The sequence below is a fragment of the Trematomus bernacchii genome, unplaced genomic scaffold (assembly GCF_902827165.1).
Source record: "Trematomus bernacchii unplaced genomic scaffold, fTreBer1.1, whole genome shotgun sequence".
NCBI lineage: Eukaryota > Metazoa > Chordata > Actinopteri > Perciformes > Nototheniidae > Trematomus > Trematomus bernacchii.
The window spans coordinates 3,076,986-3,093,505 of record NW_022987656.1 but is presented as its reverse complement, the minus strand read 5'-3'; positions in this window follow the sequence as shown (position 1 = coordinate 3,093,505).

The following is a 16,520-nucleotide window of genomic DNA, read 5'->3' as shown; positions in this document are numbered from 1 at the left end:
TGTTGTGAATACTAATAAAATACCATTACCTGTGCAGACAAGTAAACACAAGGCCACTGACACGGTCACTAGATGGGGTTACAGACTAACCTTGGCAGCAATGAATGCAATCAATGTGGTAAATTGAATTGAGCACAGTTTCTCGGTCTCCAGTCGGCCTCAGTTGCCACAGGCAGGACCTCCTTGTGTTCCAATCAGAGGCACTTATTGAAATCCCAGACCACTGATTTCGAGATAACCGGTCAAATCCATCGGGCAGAAGGACATAATCCAGCAGGGGAAATATGAAATGAAAGCTAAAATCAGAATAGACTTTCGGAAAGAAAATGTGTCGCTAACGTAATCTGATTTTGAGTTATAACTCCGACCCGAATCCAGCAGAAGACCACACAGAGCCTTAACCAAACATTATTACTTGGAAATATGTATCCGGCTGACTTCTTTTAGGGCTGCTCAGGGGCATTTTGTCTAGACTCAAGGCAGGTTTTAATAGGTAATCATTTCACTGCTGTCCATCACTTTACACTGGAGGGAGCTGCAACCCCATTTAACTTTAAACTGGTGCTTGAAAGGCCAGTAGGCAGTAACAGGGATGGATTTGTTGACAGCACAAGTCAACATCCTGCAGGCTTTCAACTTGAAAGGCAGTGATTTAGGCGCTCAGTGTTGTGTGGATTACAATGTGGTCTTGTTTGTCTGCCTGGGTTTTTCTTATCTGGGGCTTTGATGGTGGCAGCTCACAATTCAGAGGAAACTAAATTAACTTAGGTGGCGACACAAGCTGGAAAATGTAATGTTTGTGTGCTGAGGTGAGGAGGGAATTTCAGACGATCAGCAAAAGCATAAAACATCAAGAAGGATTTTTTTATGTGTAAGTACGACTGGCAGAGTTGAGCAAAGAAATGTGTTCCATGGCGTATGTTGCAGCTACATGTAATTAGGAAATTACAATGTGTATCAGCATCTGAGCTGCGTCCATTTGTGAAGCCTATTATCAGCTTAACGTTCTGTATATGGCTGATCAATTTCCCCAGGGTCCACTCGGGCGCTCATTCCTCTCCCAGTAGTAAAGGGATCAATGGTGGGATTTGCAGATTAAATGAATGGGGAAGGTAATCAGAGAGGCAGTAAGCCTATACTTGCGACCAAGAACGCTCGGATAACATATACATTACATACGTAGGAGGACCCATGAGACACAATCAATGCAATAACAAAGAACACAACAGTGCAGTCTAAAGCAGTCATTGTACACATGGTGTGTGCTTTTAAAAGCATTGATCCAAACTCCCTGTACACTTGTCTGTATGAACTGTATATAAAGCTCAACTCCTGACAGACAATTATGAAGAAACACCATATTATCCGAATTTTAGCTTCACATAGCTGGCTCCCATTGCAACGTGGCATTGATTTGATCATTTTATTGATGCGTTAAGGATTTAAGGCACTTCTTGGTTAACCTAGTTATTTCTCTTAAGTTTCAACCCTGAGGGAGCTTTACAGTGCCCGGCGTGACTTTCTAACTTTGTGTTCTCCTTTAATGCACACTTGAAAAAATATAGAAACTCTGAAAGCCTAAATTGTCAGTAACTGGTTTAGGAATTGTTTGACATTGTTGGAAATGTGCTTATTTTTCACTTCGGTCTGTTTAAAATATTGATACCACTCTGTCTGCTAAATATGCGGCTAAAGCTAGGGGACGTTAGCTTAGTAGCAATTTAGCACAATGATGACATGCGGGGACAAAACTATGCTGGCTCTTTCAGACTCTAAAAATAACATTTAAAAAACCTCAGTAATTAACCACCAACAAGTGTACCTAATTTGTAAACAGCCAAAGTGTAAAACAAAATATGTTGGTTAGCATGCTACAAGTCTTTGTGCTATCCAACTGCTAGCTGTACCTCATTTTTAAACAGAACGATATAAGAGTGATGTCTTCTCTTTCTTCACAAGAAAGTGAGTAACTTATTCCAAAATGCCAGACTATTCCTTAAAGCCATTTGTTATATCCCATATCCTTTGGCATGGGTTCATCTTGTGACTTTTGCTCATGTAATTGTTGCTAAAAAACACTTTACCCTTCACTTGTTTTCTTTACTAATTGAATAATTGACATTTAGTAGGCATTGTGGTAATTAACGCGGTGATTAGTTACTTCAGCGGTTGTCAATATTGTCCACAGAAATGTTGGTTATCTATCTTTTTAATTGTAGTTAGTTACTTCCTCATTAGAACACAGGATGGAAAAACAACTGCTTTGAAAAGAAAGCATGGAACAAAATGTAGTTATTTCCGATTAAAAAAGTGGAACAGTTAATTTGAGCTCTGCATTTTCTAATGGCGAGGTCACAGTTGGAAGGTCTGACGCAAACTGGAGATTAATTAGAGTAGCCTTTTGTGACGTTTTCACAGTGTTTGCACTCACAGTGATGTATTAAATTGCCTGGTAATAATAACCCCATGTGCGCTCCCTGCCTCATTCATCTGTGATAAATGAGCTTGAGAGATTCAGTAGTCATATTCAATTTGTGTTAGACATATTGAGGCAAATATTTTCCTAACATTTAATTTCATACTATGTTGTACCCACAATCCACTGGCAATGTTCAACATTGTGTTAATGAATACATGTAATTATGATCAAGAAACATACTAAGCAGGACATTTACCAGAAACAACTACGTGTTGGTGACAGTGTTAAATGACTACCAACCTAGATTACTGTGCAGAGGAGGGTCTATAGATTTTAATTAAAACCAAAGTCCTAAACTGCGTTAATCAGTTCATTATGGCCGCTTGGAAGCAGCATATCAAGCTGAACATTGAATTGATATCCTCCTAAAGTTGCTACTTCAAACGTGATAGCAAACAATGTTCTATTTGCACCTCATAACACACCCCAACAAATCACAAATTCACCTTTAGCATTGTACACAATTTAAACCAATCAATGTTGTGTAATTAACAGGTATAATCTGGTGTTTTTGAGTTGATGAGTAGTGCAAATATCACTGTAAAATCAATCGACAGTAAGGAGAATACTTACTTCCGGGTGTAAAATGCTACTTCTGTGGCCAGAAAACGTGAGTTCGTAACATTCTTTTCTCTTTGTATAATAATAATAATAATAATAATAATAATAATAATAATAATAATAATAATAATAATAATAATAATAATAATGATAATGATAATGATAATGATAATGATAATGATAATAATAATAAAGGCCAGCAAGATTGTTCAAATTAATAAGCAGCCCCGTGCGTGGTCGAGCGCATTGTAGGAAAGCAAGAGAATAAATGGCAAAGATATGTAGAAGATAAATGTATTTGAGATACGTCCAAAACAAACGTAATGTGGGAAAAAATAAGTTTCTAGCTAAACGTAATTGAGAATGCAGTTTAGTTCTGTGGGGACGTAATTTTGAGGAGACAGGGTTGGAAATATAGAGAAAGAAAAGCAGGGGGCCACGACCAGAGCCTTGAAGTACTCCATATTTAACGTCAGAAAACGTGTATGTAGTATTAGAAGGAAACACTGCATTGCGGACCAGTAACCCAACAAAAATTAGTTAAAGGAATGCTAAAAAAAATGTGTAGAGCTGAGAGGAACTCCCGATTTTCGCGAATATTACATATCGTTTCTCACTATCGTCAGCCCCTTTCACATACACTTAGTCATTTGATCTATTGCTGATATAAACATATGTATTAGTGCCGCAAAGTCTGTGTACCTTGGTTTCAATTGTTTTTCTTTGTTTAACCATAGTTTGGGAATGATTATCAACACATAAAGACACATCCAGCGGAGTATCATCAGCATAGCAATGGAAATGAATTCCATGTCTGCTTAACATGTGGCCAAAAGGTCCACAAGCTGAGAGGAACTCCAGATTTTTGTGATTATTCCATGTGTGTTTCTCATTATCATCAACCCATTTCACCTACACTTAGTCATTTAATTCATTGTTAATATAAACATATTAATTGGGGCCGCAAAAAGGTGATTTTACTAATTAGGAAAGCAAAAAACGAATCAGTTAAACTATCTTGATGTCATTGGTTCACATTTCTACACCCTAGCACATCGTTTTTCCACTGGTGCTGGGATTGGACTACAGGAGCTTTCAGCCAGTTCATCTCTTATTCACACAAGCTGTGTTCCATGTGGATAAACTCCGTAAACCTACTTCATACCAGTTAAACTTCTGAGTTTGTAGTGTGTTCACGCTGGAAAAGTGTATTCTAAACATGCTTTGAGCATTCTGTTTTTCCACCATCCAATGCATTAAGGAAATAAATAAGCCATAAAAATGTTTTCAATTGTGCAGGCAGTGGACAGAAATATATATAAAAACAAAAGATACACATTCAATATTTGAAAAACATGAGCCTTCTCTTCCGGAAATTTGATTGACAATTGCGATTTGATTTACATCCATTATTTCCTCTCAGTAGAAAACTGTAAAAAAACAAAACTTGATTTTGTTATATACTAACTTCAAAACACCCTACCGTGACAATTAGCATATGGTGCATTGTGTTTACAGTTCGTATATATCAAAGAATTGGAACGCACTATCATCCCAGTAGGCTTAAAACAATAGGAAAAACCCTCTGAGATTCATTTCAAAGAGTGATCCCTCCCTTGGAGAGTTGGTGCACAATACATTACCATAAAATAAACAGAGAGAGTTGTGACAGAAGAAAATGAGGTGAGACTTTAGTCAATAATACTTCACTGTATGCATGCAATAAAAAGCCTGGAAACATATGATGTTGTCCACAACGGCCAGTGGATTATCTATCCTTGAGGCCACTACTGCCCTATTAGGACTCCAGCTACATTAATGCTACTTTAGTGGAAAAAGCATGGATGAGACACCCTGGGTGTTTCTCAATCGCGAGTACGCTTGCTTGGTAGCACATGTCTGCCGAGCATCTTGCTTCAGAAGCGAGGCAAGAATACTTCCTGCCATTCGGAAAACGAAGAGTGGAACACGCTAGCAAGTGTGCAGGTGTGCGTCATATGAGAGGCCCCGCCTTACATCTTCCGCCACAGATTTGGGGAAATTGGTCCGTGCGCAAAGCATTGTGGGGATTTTAAGGCCGCGAAGTCTACTCATGTGCACACTCGATATTTCTCCAAACGGAGTACGCCGGGCTCGGTAGATTTCCAAGTATGCTGGAGATTGGAACAGTACTTCGGCGGCACTCGATGACGTAGTATGCTTGAAATAGTGGCTCGGAAGCAGCTTTACTCGCGATTGAGAAACACCCCCTGTGTGTTCCCTCCTACCTGATTTCCTGATTGTGTTCACCTGGTGCCCCTGTGTTTTCTCCTCCCTCCTCACCTGTGTCTTGTTTGTGTGATTAGTCTTGTGTGCATTTAAGTTCTGGTTTTTCTGTCTGTCTTTGTGAGATTATTGATGTTGTTGGAAGGTTTTTGTTCAGAGGGATTTTTGTGTTTTGCCTTGCCTAATTTTACTTTGTTGCTAGTTCCGCAATAAAAGTATTTTGGATTTGGATATTCTGCATTTGGGTCCTGTGTACCTTGCCCTCCAGCCGTGACACCCTCACCTGAAAACAAGTGTAATGTTCTACTAAGCTTTGTTGGCCTTCATTTAAATAGATAAATATAAGTATTTATTCAAACCAACAGACATATATTATACTTAAGTACATCATTTCTTTAATTAAGTCTATCAAGATATACAGTAGAGCCTATTTTAAACCATGTTTTCCACGTTTCTGATCAAATATCCTTGTGCTTTCCAGTGAGTTACAGGCACAAGTGTTTGTCGACCTTCTCATTTGTGTCTTCTGCTCGTTTTTAATGCCTCACTATTTTGCAGTCTGTTGCTGCCTTTGTGCACTTGGCTTGCATTCACCCAACTGCTGCAGCCTCCAACAATTCAACGCCCACCTCGGAGACACTTGTCACTTCTTTGTGGTTGTTTTCTCTCAGTAATTCTCCAAACAAGTGCATGATTTGTGCGTGTGAGTGGATGAAGGATTGTGTTGTGTGAATTTAATGCGCAGAATTGACTTTTTCGTTTAACTGCTGCTCTGAGGGTTCATACAGTACCGAATTCTGCCTTGAGTTACATAACTTCAGCTGAAATGACACGATTTTGGGAGCTTAACTCAGGATAATGAACATTTAAAGTCATTACAAACACTGTTGCAATAGGGAAGCAATTCTTAACAAGGGTTCTATTTTCTTTTATGTTAATGTTGGTATCTTGTTGTTCTATAAACACATTTCCACTGAGCAAGCAAAGCATTAAAAGCGTTACATTTGACACTTATCTTCAAAATGATAACACGCTGCATATTTTATTCACATTAGGCTCAGCCTGTTCTCATGTCATTCCTATTATGACCTGTTTATAGCTGTGTGGTCTTGAATCCTCATCCTCTGATCACTGCCTGCGTGTTCTCATTTACCAGATACTGGTGGTACAATGAATTCATTACACGTCTTGATCACCCAGCCGCTTGTTATTACAGGCAGACACCGGGTTTTGCTGCTCTCTCCTGACCAATTTCGCCTCCCACCACAACACAGGAAAAGATTGCAATATTCCTTGTAGGTGTGGTTATGTCACGGGCGCTGAACCAATGATAAAGTGTTTAATACCATGCATCTCTTTCCTATGGGCCAAGTATTCAATTGTGCAGTTGGTCTAAAATAATTCAAAGAGCTAAACAGCAATACTTAATGGTTGAGAGTTATTGCAAATAGTCCTATTAATAAAACACAGTTTAATGTTTGCTCTTTTGTATTGTGGAGGTTGAGAAGATTCTGAAAATAAGTCCCTGTATGGTATTTTGTACAAAGACACACATACATATGTTGTATCCATATATATATATATATATATATATCAGGTGGTTAGCTTAGCATAAATCAAGAAGAATCAGCTAGCCTGGCTCTGTCCAACCTGAGTACATCCCTTCCTATCTAATGAGGACCAGTGACAACCCGGAGTCACGGCTGGTTGCCTAGCAACCTCACGGTCTAACCTCACCTGCTGGCTCCAGCATCATATTTATTGTTCAGACATCAGAGTGCTGTCCGTGTTCGAAATCCATTGCTCTGCAAGAAAATGATCAAACTATTCTCTTAAAAACACCTTAACCCCAATTGATTCCAGAAAGCATTTATAATGTTTTCATCAGTTATAAGATGATAAATTACAGATGACAAAAAAAAGGGTGATTAGAAGGAGAAGTCACAACCTTGTGTATTTACCAAATGTGAGTACTTCTTTGGTAATATTGGTTACCCAATTTGTATACCCCTTAACCATTTTCATGTATAATGCTATAGAGTGGTGCAGTGATGACATTTTGTTGTAGACCCTCCATCAATAAAAAGCAATGGTATTTTTCCAGCTGGATGTTGCGATATTGCAGCAAACGAGCTCTGTGGCCAACACACGTTTTTGATAGTTAACATGGTTAGTTTAGCATGATTATCTCCACATATTAATACACCTCTCTGATTTTGGAAGCGTTAATGCATTGCCCGTAGTAAAAAGCTAACGTTTCGCTAAAGGTGGACTTGTGTTCGGGGGATGAAATGTAGTAGTCTCATTAGTCACTTGGTAGCAACCACTGTTTTTATGACACATTAAGGCTTCGGAGATTCGCAAGTGGAGTATTAACTGACATATTTTATGTCCTAGAAATAGATCGTAAATCTCGTAAGCTTGTGTTAACCACAGACCTCATTTCAGTCATCTAACCAAAATCCCGTTAAAAAAAACTTTGACTTTGAGAAGAGGAAACCCGAAGTGGAAAATGCTAACTCATTTCCTGGTTTTAGGAGTAATTCCTACACCACCCTATAGGGGACCAAACCCTAAAAAACTCATCAAGAGTTCCTCTTATGACAATCTTTCCAATGGTAAAACAGACATCCGTTTTTCCAACCATTCTGAAATGAACTATTTTTTCCACAGCAATTACAAAATGTCAAGTAACATTTGACTTTTTGCCAAGGAGTAAGCCAGACGTTTCTGTGTTGTGTATTTGCTGTGCAACGTGACCTTTAAGCAGATTTAACCCCTCTAGCTGGACGTGCTACTGTTTGTTTAAAGGACAGCTGTCACACAACCTAGCATGCAAGGCCTTATGTAACCCCGCTGAGGTGCACGAGATCAGAGGGACAGGCCTCTACGGACTTGTAGAAGGTATGATGGATGTGTAACTTTCTCACTTTTTGCCTCAATGCATACAGTTTGTGATACGTACAGTAATGACAGATTCTATAAACAAGAGAAGGAAGGAATAAGCTAGTGAAGATCTATCCGTGGATATATAAGCACAGCAAGAGGAATTCATTTATAAAATGGTGGCAAATGAACCATTTTAAAAACTATTATAACATTAAACATTTAAAATTGTTATTTTTTTGTTTGCCAATGTCGTTTAGAAATATCTTGAATACTTAATAAACCATTTACATATTACTTTGTTTTTGATTAAAATGTTTTAATCATTTAAAAATGTGATCTTTATTTAAGTAAATTACTAGTTTAATTGCCTTTCTGAGTTATTTTCATACAACTTGATAGGAACTTTCTTATTTCAATCCCTCCAAAAGGGCTACATACAAACAGGAATGTATAATTATTGATATATACACTGTAAAAGAAATGAGTTTGTAAAATGGTGGCTAATAGAGAACTATTTAAAAAATATATTACTTTTTCCACCAGGCCTACATAGAAATAGGAAATACAATAGCAATTTGACAACAAATATGTGCAGTACATCAGAATCTAAAAGTGGAAGAGCTGTGCAGTTTAGAAAGAGTTAGCATTGAGCAGAAATGTGCAGCAGCATATACAGGGAATGTGCGAGGCTCACATTCTGTTGCATGTACTGAGTACACCATCATGACACAAACACTGTACATCCAGCGGCGTCCCAGGGCTCACTCCAGTCAAAGAAGACCTTTGGGAAGATGAAGGCAGGATGGCATGATTGTTTTCTCAGAGGCCTTGGAGGTGAAACCAAATGTTGAGCCTTCTGTCTCTGTTGCTTCTGCCTGTCTGCACAACCTCTGCATGAGTACAGGCGACATTTACAATGTAAGCCAGATGCCTGTGATCCTGAGGCTCCACGCCACCAGGCTCTGGGACAGTGGTAGGGAGTTTCGTTGAGAGGAGGGACGAGGAGGGACATACCTGTTTATTTTTTCGTTTTACATTCTTCCCTTTATTTGTTCTCACTGAAGAGCGCCGGGTGTTGAAGCAAATGTTCATAGTGGCCAAACGGTTGTACTACACGTTTTAGTCCGTGTCGTCATTTTGCGCCCAAAAATACTTTCCTAGTGAAATTTCCTTACATTAGGAAGGAGATAGCTGTATACCACGATTCTATTTTTGGAGCTATATCAACTACCCACTACAATCACTTGAATAGCCTTTGTCAAATGTTCCTTCTCTTTTCATTTGACTAAAGCAAACAGCAGGAGATTGGAGGCGGGGCTCAAATCCAGGGTTGCGGTCGAATAGTCCAAAAATCAGCTCCTAAATTCTAACCCTATCGTCTATTCCTTGACCTCTGAGTGAAACGTCACGGGGTTAAGGGATAGTGGATAGGAGAATTCAAAAGGATTTAGGAGAAGAGACTGCGGGGTTGCGGTCGAATAGTCCAAAAATCAGTTCCTAACGTCTATCCCTATCGTCTATTCCTTGACCTCTGAGTGAAACGTCATGGGGTTAAGGGATAGTGGATAGGAGAATTCAAAAGGACTTAGGAGAAGAGACTGCGGTACTTAGAGAATCCGACTGCACTTTCACTATCCGACGTGTTTATGATGCGCCAGCGGACGTCATAAATGTGCATCTGCTGCTGTGGGGAAACTATGGAAACTACAGTTTTCTATACAACGGACTACAACATGGATGTTTAATAAGAACGAGGGACTACTGTAAACTCATCTAGAGACTCTGCACCGTGCTCTGATGCTGTTGTTTTATGCTTTATGAACGGGGACAACAGAGAAACATATTCTTCATGACCAAAGTTGGAATTGAAATAAAAAAGGAAAGTGAAACTTATGCTCGTCACCCTCTCCCTCCGGTCCACATTAATACAAATGATCCCAATACGTATGATTGTATGAATAGATCTTAAAATCAATACAAATGTATTTATTATAAACGTTAGTCCTTAACATCTATCACTGTGTATATCACCATTCAAACATCTTTTAAAAGTTGAACAAACCCCACACAGCTCAGTAAAGACTGTGAAATGTTGACTTTATTTGATCATTTCAGTAAAAACTAACGTTCATATTTCTCTTTTTGATTATAATACTGATGAACGTTCAAAACAAAGGGCAACTTACCACATACATTTTAAAATGCTTCATAAGCACCGTAACTTTCATGATATCATTTCTCGGTCATAATCGGTTGTTTCCGTGAACGGCCGACTGTTGTGTGACGGCAAATGCCGCGGCCGCAAGGCATTGTGGGGCAGCATTTTCTCCTCTCCTTTCGGTTAGGGAGGTCCAGTGGTTCCTAAGCTAAAGGAGGTTATAAAGGAAGTTTGAAACCTCCTTTCCTTTCATTTAGAGAATTCGAACGGCACTTATCATGGCTGCCACTGAGGGACTTCCGGGTCATTTCACTCCGTTAGGAAGGTTCCTAAGCTAAATGGACTATTCGACCGCAACCTAGTTCTCTTAAAACATCCATGTTCCTGTTCCTATTTTTTTATTTTTTTAATAGTTTCCTGTTTTATTTTCAAAGTCTTCTTCCCCTGTTTCACGTCTATTTCCTGTCTTTGTGTGTTTCCCGCCTTTATTGATTGTCCTGGCCTTATTAACTCCACTTGTTCCCAATTAGCCCTGCAACCACCTGCACCTTATCCCCTCATTTGTTCTGCTTGTATTTAACTCCCCATTTTTCAGTCAGAAATCCTCTACAACTCCCACAGCGGGGACATTTACAGCTTTAAAGCAGCTAACAGACAGTTACGATAAAGAAAAAAGGGGGAGAGTTACATTAAATAAAAAGGCAAAAACACGTTAATAAAGCAAAACGTGAAGTTACGTTAAGTTTGGTCCAGTTCTCTTTGCCTTGCATTTATCAGGCTATATGTCTTGTCTTTATTTTAGACAAATCAGTTTGCTTTAATATCCTGCATTTGTGTCTACCCCAGCTCCGCTTTCCGTGACACCCTTACTAATTTCCCTGATAACCCGTCTTGGAAATAGTGAATAAAACAAACTGATATTAAATATCACTCATAATAATTCAAGACAAATTCGATGATTGCAAAAGTGACTTTCACTTCATAAGACATAATTACTCTCATCCAGACCTGGCAGTGAGCACTCCTTTTTTACGAGAGCACAGTCAGTCTCAAATTAGGTTTACTGTCTCCTCATCCGACCTTTTGAGTTAGATTATAAAAAATCAAATTGAAATGTCATATACCCTATGTTTTAATCACTCGGGATATTAACACAGTGAAATAATATGTCCTGCTTATCAGTCTGAAATGTCAAAATGAAAGTTGCTTATATTTATAGCTTTGCCTCCATCATTATTTGCTGTCAGTCAATAAATGATTATCTCAAATTTTGCAGGAGTCTCAAACTGTGCAGACATGAGGAGAATACTAAGTATAATATTTGATTATTTATTGACTTACATTCTTTGTTTCACTACTGTATTTATCTCGATAGTTATCAGGTTCCTGCTGTATCTTTATTCAGGGTTTGATTTCCATTTTGTACAGCAGGTAATTACAGAGGAGACAATGTTAACTCTTACCTTCCACTAAATCCGATTTGTTTTAATAAGGATGAAGAAAGATTGACATGGCTATTAACATCGAAAAACACTTGTGTTATCTGGTGGCTGGCTATTGGTTGTGCAATCCTTATGAAAAGTAGTACTTTCATTTGCATTTGCAAAGGACGGGCATTTTAAAATGAAGTACAAGTACATATAATGTTGTATTATTGCTTTTCATTTGTTGTTTATGTGTTACTATCCGTCTAAGATTTTCATCGTCATAACTACACTATGTACGCATGACCAATAAAAAGCCTTGAACTTACCTGCAAACTTGAGGGCGTAGGTTTTAACGAATATAATACCATAAGGTTATAAGCTGTGAGTGGGTTATTTAAACATATTGACATTGAAAAATATTACTGAGATCATATGTTCTCCTTAGAATGTGATATTAAAGGGGTATTAAGCTAGGGGATGTAGATACCCTCTCAACTAAGATAGTAGCTCGGACAGGCAATACTTGAAGGCTGACATCAACTTGCTAACGTGCTCACAATGAGAACGTTAATCAATCAGTCAAAAATAAATTTTGACTGAAAAGAAACCATGGATAAGTGACAGTTTCACCATATTAGAATAAAATAAAAATAAATAACACACTATTATTAGCAGGTATAATATTTATCATGTTAACTCACCTTCGTTTAGTGTGTTAGAATTCCGTCATTTGCTAATTCACACTTAAAAACAGGCAGAACAGATTGGAATGCCGTTTGTGTTGCTAGCTTTTGGGGTAGCTATGGCTCAGGAGGTAAAGTGGCCATCTAATAGTTGTTGATATACTGTAGATATTGGATTGATATTTAACCAAGGTGGTTCACCGATCAATGGACAGCGGCTGTGACCGAGTAAACATCCTGCCAAAAAACGAAAACGTCACTGCAGGTACTAGGACGTGTTGGGAGGGGAAAAGCTTAACCGTGAAATATTACTGCCTTACAAGATTCAAACTAAGTATTGTGCAAAGTTGTCAGGAAAGTATACTAGAGCCACTCTTGAATGTTAGTTTTATGAATGCAGATATGTTTCAATAGATAAGAAAATGTTTGCTACCAAAACCAAAACAATTGAGAAAAAACATCCTGTGATTTAAATTCCTGGACTCGGAAGTATTGCCTCAAGCAACAAATAAGCCAAATGAAGGGATAAATTCCTCTCATTTAACCTGATAGTTTTGTTTTTCCTTTTTTCTAGTGAGCTGTTTCATGTTTAATCCATCAAATTTAATATTTTACAGAGCCTCAATTTGGTGTAATTAAAATGGCTTTACAGCGTAAAAGCTGAGATAAGGACATACATCAAACCGGAGAGAAAATATTTGATGTTAACATTATGAGTAATTGGGAGTGTAATGAATTATGAAGCAATAAAATGTGTGAACACATTTTAGGCTTTATATCTTCCTCTGCATGGTTGCCATAGATGCCAGAGCTGTGTTCCTCTTTGGTCTCTGGTTCTGTCTTTACTGCTTCTATTTTGGTCTCTCTCTCAGTCCAAAGTGTCAAGGGGTGCAGGTGGGGAGTAGCGAGCCAGTCTCTCACCACAGGGACAGCAGCGGTGTAAGGTTGTCTAGCCAGAACCCCATAGAGACATTAGCCCCATAGGTACATGCTAATGAAGAGAGTGGAATCAATATTCCTGCCATCCTCCCCCCAGACACACACACACGTTTGTATTTCTGTACTTGTGAGGACCACCGAGGACTAATTGTAGTCCTCAGTCCCAAAACTAAAATGCAAAGCACAACCTTGACTCTTACATAATTAATTCATTGTATTTATTTATATTTTCAGGGAACTCACTTTGCTTTTAACTGCCTTTAACACTTCAGATTCTTACCCTTTTTTAGATTTGTGTTAACACGTATGTTAAGAGGTTATTCATGTTAGGAATTTGTTCAACATTTTCGGAACACACTCAGTTTATTTCTTGCCAATTGTTATGTCTTGTCTGTTAGCTTAGATTAAAGGAATGGTTTATATGATTTAGTGGCATCTAGTGGTGAGGTTATAGATTGCAACACATCGAACACCCTTCCGCTCGCCCCTATCAACTATTGTGGCCTTCAAGTAACGTGAACATGTTAAATGCCCTCTTTTTGGCCATTGTTGCATTGGACAGTTGTAGGCTACTGTAAACACAGAGGCCGACTATGATTTGTTGTTCTGTTTAGTTGTGTTTTTCTTGTGTAGCTGTTACGTCCCCACTAAGGTCTAGGGGACCTGGAGACAATAACACACAACAACCAATAAAATGAGAGAGTCAGCGTAAAGGTTGACAAAAGGTTTATTCTTGTAAACCAAGAACTGAACAGAAAATGAACAGAAATACTCTGTGTGTGAGGAGGAGGAGGAGGAGTCGAAGGATTGTGCCAAACATAAATGGAATAAGTTAACACCACATTTCTTTGTGCAAGCCTGTGTTGCATAATGAAAACAAGTATAAGTATTTGTTTTTAATTATTGCTAATATTTCACCCAAATCCTACACACTGGTCTTTTTTAAGACTTAGAGGAAAAGGCCAGCTTGGCTCACTCCAAGGTAAAAAGAAAATCATCCTACTGGCATCTCTCAAGCTTGCCAATTAACACCATATCTTGTTAATCTCCCCACGAAGCCAGACATTTCAGCGATTTTTCGCTTTCAAAGATTTCACAGGTATATTTCTTGTTAGTCTTTGTGCCAAGCTCATATAACGTCTCCGGAAACCACATTTTAATCCTTTCCACAGAGCAGGACCTGTATAATGTCAGACCTATTGCCTCTATGGAGAATGTCTTATAGATATCTTTGTGAGGAAATGTGGTCCTCATTAGTATAGAAATGTAAGAAAACACGCTGACACACACCTCATATCTTCATCATGTCACATGCGAGTCGGGGCTCCCCTGTGAGTCTTAGTGTGAGGGAATGTCATAGAAGATTAAAATATGGGAAAGATGAATGGGTAGTGTGGTGTGCATGGGGAACAAGGATAGGGAAAGAGTGTGTTAAAGCTGATCTCAGAATAAAAGTTGCATAAAGCAGATTGAGAGAGAGAGAAGAAATAATAAAAAGTGAAGTGAAAGTAGAAATAAAAGAGATCCCACAGGCGCTCCTTTCTTTTCTTGGCGTCATACTGTGAGCATGACGCCTAGTCATGTTCACTGGTAATAGCAGACTGATTAACTCTGAAGACTGGATTCCAACCATCTCATTGGCAAACTACCCAGGACATGTAGCAGGACTTCCTTTGAAAACCTTCAAAATAAAACAACAAACACGAGGGATTTTAACAAAATCATTCCAGAGATTTGGAAATAAATCAATTTATTCACAGGTATATATACAAATATTGTTTTAGATGTTTGTCTTGACACTATATATAGACACTCAATTAAATTGTGCACAGGAAACAGTGATTGAGTGAAATGTGAGCCAGGTATTGATCTGTTTTAAAATCCAGAGCTAATCTTGAAGTCAGCATTGTCCACCTCTGATGTAATGATTTATCTGTTTCAACACAAATTGATTGGAGAACTCATCACCGCTGGGTGTCTATGAGAAGCCTTTCAGGTGATGCTAATGTGACATTTGATCTAAATCCACTGTGACCCTCTTTGTTGTCTTCTTGTGCTTTTCGTTTTTCTAAATTTGGGATTAACACGAGACATACCTGTCTCCCTAAAAACCTACGTAACAAGTCAAAAACAACTGCATTCTCTATTATGATTTGTAAAATGAAGAAGCAAATCTTTTTTAACCCTTTTTTTTTTAATTTAATCTGGAAATGTATCTCCCAAAATGACAAGGAAAAAAAAAAAAGTAAATAATAGTTGTCATATGACGAGGAAACACATGACAAATAGCAACTAAAAGAGACTGATTGGATTTGACCAAATATCGTTTGCCATTCTTTCGTTCTTTTGTGTCACCTATTGCCAGCTGGTGTTCACTATTTACCAGCCATGACTCACCAGTAGCCTTTCCTCTTTCCCAGCACCTTCAACATGTGCAATAGAACCCCCTCTCTGGTGACCTTCATCTGTTCGTCTCTGGTCTCTCCGCTAATTTACTATTAATGACTTCCTTAATCAATCCTCTGTTCTTCTTGTGTCTGCATTCTATAGCAATAGGCAGAACATTGTATAGTGACTGTGGTTGTCTCTTTAAAATCGCACTTTTCAGAAGCTCACTTTAGCTTTTTTGAATTTTACCTTGAGAGATTCTTAACTCTTGATTTGTAATTGACTGGATTCGAATTATCTAAGGAATTAGTGTTTAATCTAAAATAAGACACATGGAGTATTGAGTCTTTGAGTATTTGGTTCAACTTTGGTTTTCACAATGTCTCTAACCAATTCATTCATTCATTTCTTCAGTGTATCCATTCATTCCTCCACATGACAGCATCAGGAGCGAGCCTGACTTGCAGCCATAATTAAGGATCAGTGGATGAGCAGAGTCCTGCAGGCTTTTTTGTTCTTTATGATCCTCTATGCTAACATTTGCAGTGCATACAAATGACGTCAACCCTGTTGTCTTTCGTTATTTAACGTTTTCATCTGTATTGAGGGGGCTTATCTTTTATTCTATTGCATGCTTTTACTCTGAAGGCAGATGCAGCCCAGTCTCATTGCTGTTGCCTTGACTACCCCCCCCTGTTCTGTCTCTCCCTCTCTCTCTTTCTCCGTGCTGA